At 39.8% G+C, this 11,451-nt stretch overlaps 1 long non-coding RNA gene across 1 annotated transcript in view; it reads right to left on the bottom strand.

Moving 5' to 3' along the window:
* Nucleotides 1-1,309: 1,309 nt before the first annotated feature.
* Nucleotides 1,310-11,451, bottom strand: part of LOC114907960 — a 47,650-nt gene continuing 37,508 nt past the window's right edge. The window contains exons 2-4 of the long non-coding RNA XR_003796824.1: nucleotides 8,159-8,202; nucleotides 6,461-6,523; nucleotides 1,310-1,411 (exon numbers count right to left, since the gene is read on the bottom strand). This is a non-coding gene — a long non-coding RNA (uncharacterized LOC114907960). The remainder of the gene's footprint in view (nucleotides 1,412-6,460; nucleotides 6,524-8,158; nucleotides 8,203-11,451) is intronic.

Raw genomic sequence — 11,451 nt, 5'->3', positions numbered from 1 at the left:
TAGGCCTGTGCAATGGCCGGATCTGTGGGACGATAGTGCATTAGGGATGATGAGAAGCTGGAATGAAGAGCACAGCAGTACAGGAGGGAGGGCTGAGGATGTTGGAGAGAGATGGTTGAAGGCTTTGCAAGATACACTAAGACATGTGCACACAGGGGGTAGATGGGCCCCCTAAAAGGACTGTAAGTAGGGGAGTGACATCACCATGTTTGTATTTTAGAAACCTCCATCTGGCTGCAACTGGGAGAAAGAATTGGAGAAGGGCAAGCCAGGAGGCAGGAGTGATAGGAGGCAGTTGTAATAATCCAAGTGAGAAACAGTGTTGGACTCGATTAAGGAAGTGACAGTGGAGGAGGAAGAAGGAGAGAAATTCAAGACTAGAGGAGGTCTTCTTTCTGCAAGGATAACTGATACCTGGAATAGGCCACGAAAAGTAAAGCCAGTTAATACAGGGACCAATTTTTCAAGTAAATAGCGAGGGCAAAAGACTTGATTGAAATTCTAACTTGAAAAATTAAACTAAAATTCACTTCAAAATCCCTACTTTAATATTATAAATATTTCAAAGTTTATAATCACAATTATGAACTAATGTTTATGGTGAAGAATGAATCAGAAATTTGGAAGGCATAATTTTCAACACAAATTCTATCACAGTATGATAATGACATCTTTCACATCATGTTTAGGTTTTGCAGTAAGTTCACAAGAGAGATCATTTTGGGGAAATATTTGGTCTTGTCAATTTCCGCAAGGGTATCTTCTTTTGCTGTTCAGATTATTTTCTTTTTGAAGTGCTATTATGTCATCCCCCTTATGGTTCCCTACCCCCCACCCCAACTGGTCACCAGTTTAACTAGGCCAGTTTGTCATTTGCCAGTACTTGGGAACACTTCTCCCAGATCACTTTGATTGACTTTATGAAACTGTATCCTTTAAAAGATTTTGAGTTTGTCTTCACAGTTGATTTGCTTTGAATTTAAAGCGTAACACATGGGTATTTGTAATTGGCAGGGCATATTTTAGTCAGGGGTGTTATCATAAATGGTAAGTTTCTTAGTCAATATTTTTGTGTTATAATGACTTTTACTTTTCTATGCAACCTGCTGCCTATGGAGACTTGGGTAATGGTTACTTGGATAATGAGAAAACCCTATAATTATCTGTCACCTACTCACCAGGATCATGCCCAACAGGGAAACACAGAACAAAGCTCTCCTCAGGAAGAAGAAAATGGATAAAGTCTTCATCTTCTAGGACCAAATCTTTTGTGTACATCAAAGACACAACAAAGGAGAACATGAAATACCTTCTTCAAGTTTCTCTCCCATACTTGCTTGGTGGAAGGTATTTTCTCGGCAGTGCTCACATCAAAGACCACAAGATTTGCTGGAAGGATCTCTGTCACTCTCTGGAAAGAAGCCCAAATCTTGTTACCAATAAGAGAGCATCATCTTACCCACTGATGTTTTCTGAAGGGAAAAAAATACCTTTCTCTATTTTCTGCATGGGAACATAGAGCTTCTGCCACCTCCTCCTTGTCCCCCTATCCATCTCCAACCAAAGGATCCAAGGAGATCCTGAATTATGCTATTGTCTTCATCCTCATAAAGATTTAATATCCTGGGTTCTGTGCATTGAGTTTACACCATTGTTAAAATCTTTTGACTGATGATGCATTGATTGTTTATCTAACTACTAATTCTCTCCCTTCCTCCTTTTCTTCCCGACTGTCTTTCATAAATGTATATCGAGTACCACTGTGTGCTAGGAACTATGCTGGATGTTGGCACGCCAACGCAGACATCACTTCAATACGATGGGAAGCATCATAGGGGAGTGACTGGATCCAATTTATGTTGAATGGGAATATTTCCCTCATGCTAAATCTTTATTCCAGCTCTGTAAGTCATGACTTGTAAATAAGCACTAGTTTTCATAGAAAAGCCTAAGAAATGCTAGCCCTAGCCAGACATTTTATTTCACCTTTGTTGTTTGACTTCTCATTCAATGTCCTTTGTTTGGTAGGGATCGTTGTGAGCAACAGCAGTTCCCACAAGCTCAGACTGGAGTCACAGAAGTGACTCTGAAACCATGGTCCTGTGTGCATGGTCCAAGCAGCTTGGGAGGCACACAGGGCCCAGACTATGCCTGGGAAAAACTCAGGGGATATTTTATCACACCATAACACTCCTTCTATCAAAAGCAATCCTCAATACCCAGATCTTTTCCACCCTCTCCTCTGCTCACTGTTTCCCGCTTTCCATTCTTCTCCTATCTAGGCCACAGGTGTGCCAGCCCAGCCTTCTCTGCTCATCGATCTTTCCCTTCCTCCCACACATACGTATCTATTTCTTTAGGAAAGCAATTCACCTCTGACCTGGATGCTCCCGTCTTGCATCCCCACACCCAACACTTAACCACATGATCTTCAAGTAGGTTTAAACACACACACACACACACACCCCATTGCACTATAGACAGTGACCTTGGGGATAGGCAACAAGAGATGCTCCAGTTTGCAACCTTGGCCCTAGTGTCTCCTCTGCATTCAGTAACTCACTCATGTGTTCATTCACTGTTACTGTGATTGTATCAGCTCCCCTAAAAGCAGAGCCTGAAACAAAGGCTTAGGTGCAGGGAGTTTATTTGGGAGATGATCTTAGGAAGCAGAAGTGGGGGAATGGGGAAAGTGAGCCTGGGAAGGAGAAAAAGCCAGTAAAGGTACATTATTGAGTTGAGTATTGCTGTGGACACCTGAGGCTCAATCTCCAGGGGACTCTCTGAGGCACTGCGTAGAACACACCTCAGAATTGTCCTTCTGAAGGATGGGAGCATGGGACATTTATCCACAAACTTGCATCCCCCTCTGGTTGAGGGTTGATCTTCAGGGCGGTCACAGCTCTCTCTTCTAAGCGAGCTCCTGCACAGGAAGCCATCAGCAGGCATGGAGCTGTCCACCACAGCTGTAGCTGAAGTCAGAGGAGGGCTGACAGCATTCAGCTTGGGGCACCAACCACGGCTGCTACAAACAGCATTCATCACAGCTGTACTGTAATCATTCCTTCTTGCCTGGTTTCTCCCATGAAGTAATGAATTCCACAAGGACAAGGACAATTCCTTCATCTTTGTTTCCACAGTGCCTAGCACAGTGCCAGACTCACGGGAGCCCTTCAGGTTCCATTTGTTGAATGAAGGAAGGAACTAGTGAAAGAACAATAGACTGAAACCAGAAACCTGAATTCTAGTCCCCACTGGGTCACTAATTTCTGTGTGACCTTGACTATATCAAAACCTCACATACAGCAGTTTGGTTACCTATGAACTTACAAATTCATATTTAAAAAAAAATCTCAACATCAAAATGTTATTTTAAAAGGAGAAAATTTCCCATCCGTGACTGATCTTAGAATAAAATATTGTCTCCAACTTGATGGCTCTCTCTAATTCTAGGTTTCCATCCCTCCAAGGTGTAAAGATGAACACTGCTGAAGAAGTAAGGGTATGTTACAAAGTTAGTTACCCGAAAAATATTTCGTTTCCTGACTGAAGCTTGGAAAACCTTCACTAACACTCTTATGTGAAAAGCGATAGAATGCTAATTTCCCACAGATTCATTATCACCATGAAATGAAATTTTGGAACACATCAGAGGTAAATATAATGTGCAAATGTAGAATTCAACAATTCGAGTTTTAGCTGCCTTGTGTTTTTACACCTCTGTCAACAAGATCCTCATTAAATACTTTTTCCCCTTATTCTACTTGAAAGGAAGACTGGAGAATATTATAATATTCAGGATGGAGAGATGTTCTTTCCAGTTAACGCTTTATGAAGGGAACTCATCTGTGTATATATTCCTAATTATTTTTTATCAGATCACAAATATTGTGCTCAATACTGTGCTAGGTCTTGGGGATACAATCTTGAAAAAACTCCTACTCAGTCCCTCCTCTTGTGGGGCTTACAGTCTAGTAGGGAAGGACTATATTAATTATTTAAAATGAGTATTAAATTAACATTCCAAAATAAACACTTCTGGGAAGGACACAATTTTATTAGGGCAAAATACACTGGGAATCATATGACCTGAGTGGTTAAAAAGGTTTCCCCTCCACAAAGTGGGATTTGAATAGAAAGCTGAAGAATGAATAAGTAAGTGAAAGGGAGGACAGCATGTGCAAAGGCCCAGTGACAAGAATAACAGGATGCCTTGAAAGAACTGAAAGAAGGCCAGGGGAACGGGCTTACTCAGAGGAGGAGGAGTGGGGTGTGAGTGAGACTGAGAGGTAAGCACAGGCCATACCAGGCAGGCCTGCTAGGCAGGTTAAGCATTCTGGTCTAAGAGCAATGGGAAATCATTGTTTGGTTTCAGCAGGACCTGCTGACATGATCAGATCTGCACATTTTTAACAGGGCCTTTTTTCCACATCCTTTTATATTTTTCATAATTATATGAGAATTCAAACAAAAACATTTTCTTTTACCTGAGTTATGCTGATAATTGCAGACACACACACACACACACACACACACACACACACTTTTCTTCCAAAAGATGTCAGTCCAGTTTGTTCCAGTATTATCTGTACATCTCGTTCTCATTTAGGTAATATTTACTTTGTATTTCTCGGTGCACACTGCATTTACCCGATAACTAAATTCCATGCTGGGATGTCCTGGGGAATAAATAGACAGTCCTATCCCCATGTATTAAGTGTGCAAGTAAAATTGCCTTCCACTGCTGGAAAATGTGAGAACAACAGCCACTGCATCAACAAGATGGGTCCAAAATGAATCGTCTGGTGGTAACTGGGGCCTCCCTAAATGATGTCTGTAACATCTATTACCTTCCCCAAATTTCTTAGCATATCCAAAAATGGATTAAGTTGCTTTGACAGGCTCTATTTTTTATGAACCTCTTTGGCTATTACTTACTCTGTTATTTTCCTCAAGGTACTCACGGCTGATTTATGATTTCATTTAAGGTTTTTGAGTGGTAGTTTGGATACGCTAACTAGCCCACCTTTTCCCGGATCTGCTTTTGGCTGCTTTATCTCCAACACTAAATCAGCCTGCTTAAATTCCCCTGGTACATAAGTCTCCACGACAAACACTAGTATTGGAGGTACGTCCTGCCTTATCCGGTTTGTTGAATATGTTCAAATGAATCCGATCCAACTCTGCTGATTTATAAATATTTAAATTCTATAAGTATTCTTTTACCTGCCTATTATTAATTCTGTTTCTTGATATTCCCAGAGACTCATTAATATTTGTCTTACTGAGCTCCTACTTCCTTCATTCTTTCTGTTAAAGGCAGAGACAAAATAGTAGTTCCATATTCACTGTTCTTTGCATCTTTCATAACATGTTCTCAACCCTGGTTTAGCAAAAGTCGCCTTTTTTCCTTGGGCATAACTTCCTATTGTAGTTTTAGAAGGCTTTGCCATAATTTCTTGCTTCTTTAATTCTGTCCTTTCAGCCATCTCCTGGAGTTATATTTTCTTCAATCTGTGTATTCTTTTCCCCAAATTCTACACAACTGGATTTTTGCTTTTTTCCCCCCAAAAGGAAATATTTATCCTTTAAACCTTGTATATCAGAATATGCTTGCTGGTTATATAATAGCACCCAGCAGCCACTTGTGTGTTCTTTTTCTAGAGGATGTACTTGAATGCCCACACCCATGTTTTTCCTTTCAATACAACAACACAAGTAGTAATCATTTAGTTCCTTAAAGATGGTTGGATGCAGTCCATTAATTTCATAGCATGTCCATAAAATTGTTCTGACACCAACAGCAAGTGAATATGAAACCAAGACAAGGGGTTTCCAATTATAAGTAAAAAATAGTAACACAAAGGGGAAGAGCCCAGGAATATACCTCATCAAAAACACACTGGAAATTTTAATGTGTTTTCAAAAGAGTACATATTGTTTACCACAAAAAAAAAGTATACACACTGTACCATTACATTTATGTGTTTCAAGAATAGGCAAAACTGAATTGTGGAGATAGAAGTCAGAGTAGTGGTTACCCCTGGGGATGAGTAATGATTGGAAAGGTCCTGAAGATCCTGGAAATGTTCTATATCTTGATCTGGGTGTTGGGTACATGGACGTGTATGTATGTACTGTGTAAAAGTTGATCAAGCTGTACCTTTGTGAATAGTGCACTTAAAAAACTGGTACAAGCAAAGCAAAGCAAAGCAATTAATGTGTTTACAAAGCCAATTACTAAAAGCTGCAATAAATACTTGCAGTTGCTATGGACTATATCTGAAGCTACCCGAAATATTATTATTGTTAAAATTTGGTATATTTGTTATTGGACAAACATTTCTGCTCAGTTGGCCAGTAGAATGAGAATGATCCTAGCTACTATTGCCTGAGTGCCTGCAGTGTGACAGCATTGTACCTACAATTTGTCATCTCAGTATAGGGAAGGTGATATTACCCCATTGTCCAGATGAGGATATGGAACCAGAAAGATCTTCAGTAGTTGCCAAAGAGCACATAGCTAAAGAGAAGAAATCAGAGATTTAAACTCAGGTTTCTAAAACTCCAAAGCCTATGTAGTTCCTCCCACTCTATATGGCATCCAGGTAGATGATTATGAGTTAGTATTCTTATTAGCTTTTTTTTACTGTAGGCAAGGAATTCTGCTCTGTGCAGCTTGTAAATATTCCTATCACTTGTTTTAGAAAATAAGTGCATGTAGATATACTGAAATGAGTTATAAATGATCTTAGCTGATGTTCATTGGTGGCTAGAATATGCCTGACTTTATCCCAAAGCATCACTTTAAATTAGCACAGGAAGTCTGTGAGATTCCAAATATTTCTTTTTCCCATTTTACAGATGAGGACGAGAAGATTCAGGTTAAAAGATCTGATCGCTAGTAAATTTCAACCTCTGGTAGTCTGACTCTTCAGAGCTCACACCCTTTACCAGTCTATTATACTGCCTATTAATGATTTTTGAAGAATGTAACTGAAAGAAGAAATAGACTGATCAATTTTTTAAAATCCAAAAACAATTTACAAGAACAGACATGAGTAAAAGGAGCATTTGTCAGATTTACATCCATTATTAAGATGAATTTGAGAAACAATATTGGTTTATTGGATTTTTTCTGCTGTTCACAAAGCTTATGAGCTCATGAGTTCAGTGATTGCATGGGAGTAGGCATTTTTGCAAGAGGTTATGCAATTGATGTCAGTGCTTACACGAGTGGTTGAAAGCCGAGGTTCCCAGCTCTGCCAGTCCTCTGTCTATGGACTTGTCATCTAAGAAGACAGGTCCAAGATATCTATTCCTCTCTCTTGACTTGCTTTAATGACTATTTCTGGCACTTCCGTAGATGTCTTGGATTATTTCACTTTAGTCCTGTTATTTTAAAGGTATTTTCTTATGCGTAGTAAAATCTATTTATATATTTTCGGTCAAATATAGTCTCTGTGGAGACTCATGTGGATGCTTTCGGTCTCCCCAAATTTTTTGTATGATTTCATACACTATCAGATCATCATATTCTCCTGTTACCCAGTTACCACATCTTTATTTTTTGCCATTTCTCTCCTTACAGATTCGAAGCTTTTCACCGTAAAGGACTCCCCATCCTCACTTTTGGTTTCTAAGAGAAAATTCGCAAGAGTAGTACAACAATCAACTTTCTACTCTTCACCTACATTCATCCGTTGTTAACACCTTGCCACATTTGCTTTCTTTATTATCTCCCTATATCTTTGTGTAAATGTGTGTGCATATGTGTGTGTAATGTATATATACATAATTTTTCTGAACCATTTGAGAATTGGTTGCAGACACTGTAACAGATCCTTCAACAGTCATCTCCTGAGAACAAGGAAATTCTCCTACACAACCAACAATATGCCATGACTATATATTTGGGGCATTTAGCCTTAATTTAAGATCATGTAATATTCTGAGCATATTCAGATTTCTCCAGTCGTCCCAGTCATGTCCTTTATAACTTACCCCCACCAGCACCTTTTTTTTTTCCAATCCAGGTTTTAACTGAGGATTCCACATTGTACTTAGTTATCATGTCTCTTTGGTTTCCTTTAATCTAGAACATATCCTTAGGCTTTACTGTTTGATGAATAAAGGTCTTCCATTTTAAACATCTTACCTTCAGCATTCCTGATTTGTTTCATGAATTATTCTCCTGGAACACTGCAAAAGTAAAATATTAAAATAATTCTTATGTACTCTGGAAAAGATGGAAATAATGTTAAAATACACCTCAGAATTTCATTGATTCTCTGTCGTTCATCCAGTAAACATGGTGGCTAGACTGAAGGACACAGAGAAGAGACAGCTACCATCTCAGCCTTCGAGATGCTCAGTTTGTAATCACAGATGGGCCTAAAATCCTTTTCCAGTTGCAGACAATTTTGGTGTTTTGTACCAGCCTGGGTTTTAGAAAAGGAAGCAAAATTCCAACCAGACCCTTTATTGCTGAAGTCAGCTGGGCTGTTGGAAGCCAAAGCCACCACAAGTGGCATGATGAAGAAGAAAACAAATTGAAATGCAAAGTGTGACTAATAATGAAATATTATTTTTCCAAAAGTTACAGTTGTGACAATTTCTATTACTATCATACACAGTTTTCTTTGTTACCAGGATGAGCCTTCTGGGAAAGCAACTCAGGCTTCCTTGCAAAGCAAGGAAATTAGCAATTGTTCAACAACTACAAGGACAGTTGTGTGAGAGGTTGCCATAACAACATGATGAGGCTGTCTGTGTGGCTTAATTTCAGACACATTGAATTCAGCTTGACGTCATGTTTTAAAATATGAGTCAATATTTGAGGGGTTTTGAAGAAAAGATGTAATTATGAATTGTATGGACTGAGTTTTATTCTGAATGCAAGACTGCCAATAGGAGAGTTTCCAATTTACTCTCCTCATTTCTGCATCAAACAAAAGCATTTTTCTATGAAGCAGAGCTTAAATGCTGTTTCTGGAAATCTACTTTCACTACAAAAAGAATTTGATAAACTATTAGGTTGCACATTGCCATTAAGCAAATCAATATTGGGTCTATCATCCATTAAAAAATTAGTAGGAAATCTGAGCGTGTCTTCTCCGAACATTGAGGGCAATGTCAGCCATGAGCATTTTTGAAGATGCATCATTTTATTGGCTAAAATAGAAAATCACCTTTACAACAAGATTTTTCTATTCTTATTGTTTTGAGGAAAATATAATAGCTAACATTTATTGAGAACATTGGGTTACACTATATGAGTGACAACTTTTCAGTGCATTCTTTCATTTAATCTCACAGCAAACCTCTGAAGTAGGATTTTATATTATTATCTTCATTTACAGATGGGGAATCTGAGGTTGAAAAAGGTTAAATAGCACATTTGCTAAGTGTTGGAGTTGGGATCCAATCCCTGCACTGTCTGTGTTGGAATCCAGTGCAGATTCTGATTCAGTAAATGTGGGATGGAGCCTGAGTTCTACGTATCTAATCATCCCCCTAGAGATGCCGATGCTGATGATCTAGGGACGACACTTTTAGTAGAAATTGTCTAAGCCACTACACAGTGGCTTTAGTATCATATAGATTCTGTTCAGGAAATAGTTGTGTACCACGAGCAGTACATCTAGGGATCCTAACTACAGAAACACCAACTGATAAACTAGAGTCTAATTCTATTAAACTGTCTTTCAACTAGGATGTATCACAGCAATTTAGATTATAATTTAGGTGAAAATATGAAATACTTGTGTAACGTATGAATTGCAATATAAAATCTATGAACTCTGGGGTTATCTATGAAACCCAAATTGAGAAATGGCACACTACATGTTACATGGCAGTTTGTCAATCAGTTGCGTTGAATAATCCACATTTATGAAGTAACTATTCTCCCAGTTTCTCCCAGTTGCTGCTACATTAGTAAGAGAAAGGCTATTATTTAGAAAACCTTCCATAGATCATGATCTTTTCCAAGCAGTTATATTGGATTATTTGCAAAACAAATTTGGATAATCTTCATTTTACATGCTTCCTTTCATCAGTATATAAATAGGTAACACTACAGACAGAGCTAGAAGGCAAGCCTTTCCATATTTGATATTCTATTTAGAATGTGTTATTCACAGAAAATTCTAAGAGAAAAGTTCTTATGCCTTCACTGATTTGTTAGGTTAGAGACCATGGCATGCTCTAAATCAGGAGTCTCCAACCCCCTGGCTGTGCACCGGTACCGGTCTGCAGCCTGTTAGGAACCGGGCCGCACAGCAGGAGGTGAGCGGCGGGTGAGCCAGCGAAGCTTCATCTGCCGCTCCCCATCGCTCCCCATCGCTCGCCATCACTCGCATTACCGCCTGAACCATACCTCACCCCCACCGTCTGTGGAAAAACTGTCTTCCACGAAACTGGTCCCTGGTGCCTAAAACGTTGAGGACTGTTGCTCTAAATGAGGGATGTAGCTTTATCGTTGATAGGCAGATTGGTACACTAACTTACTTCACTGATATTTTAACCTAAGTGACTGGTTCATTCGGAGAGAACGTTTACTTGAGGAAAAGAGCTGGGGCTGGGAGGGGCAGGGGAGAAAAGGGAAGGGGCCCCTGAGCTGGTGTAGCAGTGTGTGCACATCAATCTTTTTAGTCATGCCCCCTCAAAGTGGTGTGGTATTTTGGTTAAAAGACTGATTCAGATGGAATTCAATTTGAATCTTGGCTCTGACACCGATCAGCTGTGTGGCTTTGGGCAAGTCACACTGGCCTCACTGACCTCTTTGGAAAAGAAGGGACCCCCCACCCCAAGTCCCCTTGGATCTCTTGCCATCGCCATAAACACGAGCTGCCGGTGGGTTTTCTCTCCCACCACACATTCCCTCCACCCCAACCACTCAGCCCAGAACCAATGATTGACAGCTGTGGGGTGTAAACACTCCTGGCTCCCTTGCCTGATCAGGACAACTCTGAGTGTCCTACACCTACACTTTAGTGTGTATCATAATCCCAGGAGGGCTTGTTAAAATCCAACACGCTTGGCCCACTCCAGAGTTTCTCATTCAGCAGGTCTGGGGTGGGGACCTGAGAATTTGCACTTCTAACAAATTCCCAGGCGATGCTGATGCTGCTGGTCTGGGGACCACACTTTGAGAATCACTGACCTATCGGATCTCCAGAGTTCCCCTGAGTCCCCCTCCTTCCCTTCCCTTCCCTACTGCACTTTCTCATTTCTCTCGCCATGCCTACTAGTCATAGAACATTTTAACACTTCCACAACCCAAACTAAGATAAGGACTCCCCTCACAGAGGTTTTAGTTCTTGTTATCAAAGCTTAGTCTCCTCATCTTTGAAAATCACTCATCTTGCATACCTTCCCACCACTCAAGATGATTTCATGATCTTTCACATAGGGTATATTATAAAACAATATGTAATTTACACTTTT

This window comes from Monodon monoceros, unplaced genomic scaffold (genome assembly GCF_005190385.1).
Source record: "Monodon monoceros isolate NGI ecotype Baffin Bay Population unplaced genomic scaffold, NGI_Narwhal_1 Super_Scaffold_3, whole genome shotgun sequence".
NCBI lineage: Eukaryota > Metazoa > Chordata > Mammalia > Artiodactyla > Monodontidae > Monodon > Monodon monoceros.
Note: the sequence above shows the minus strand (reverse complement) of the source record. Positions and strands in the feature narration are given on the sequence as shown.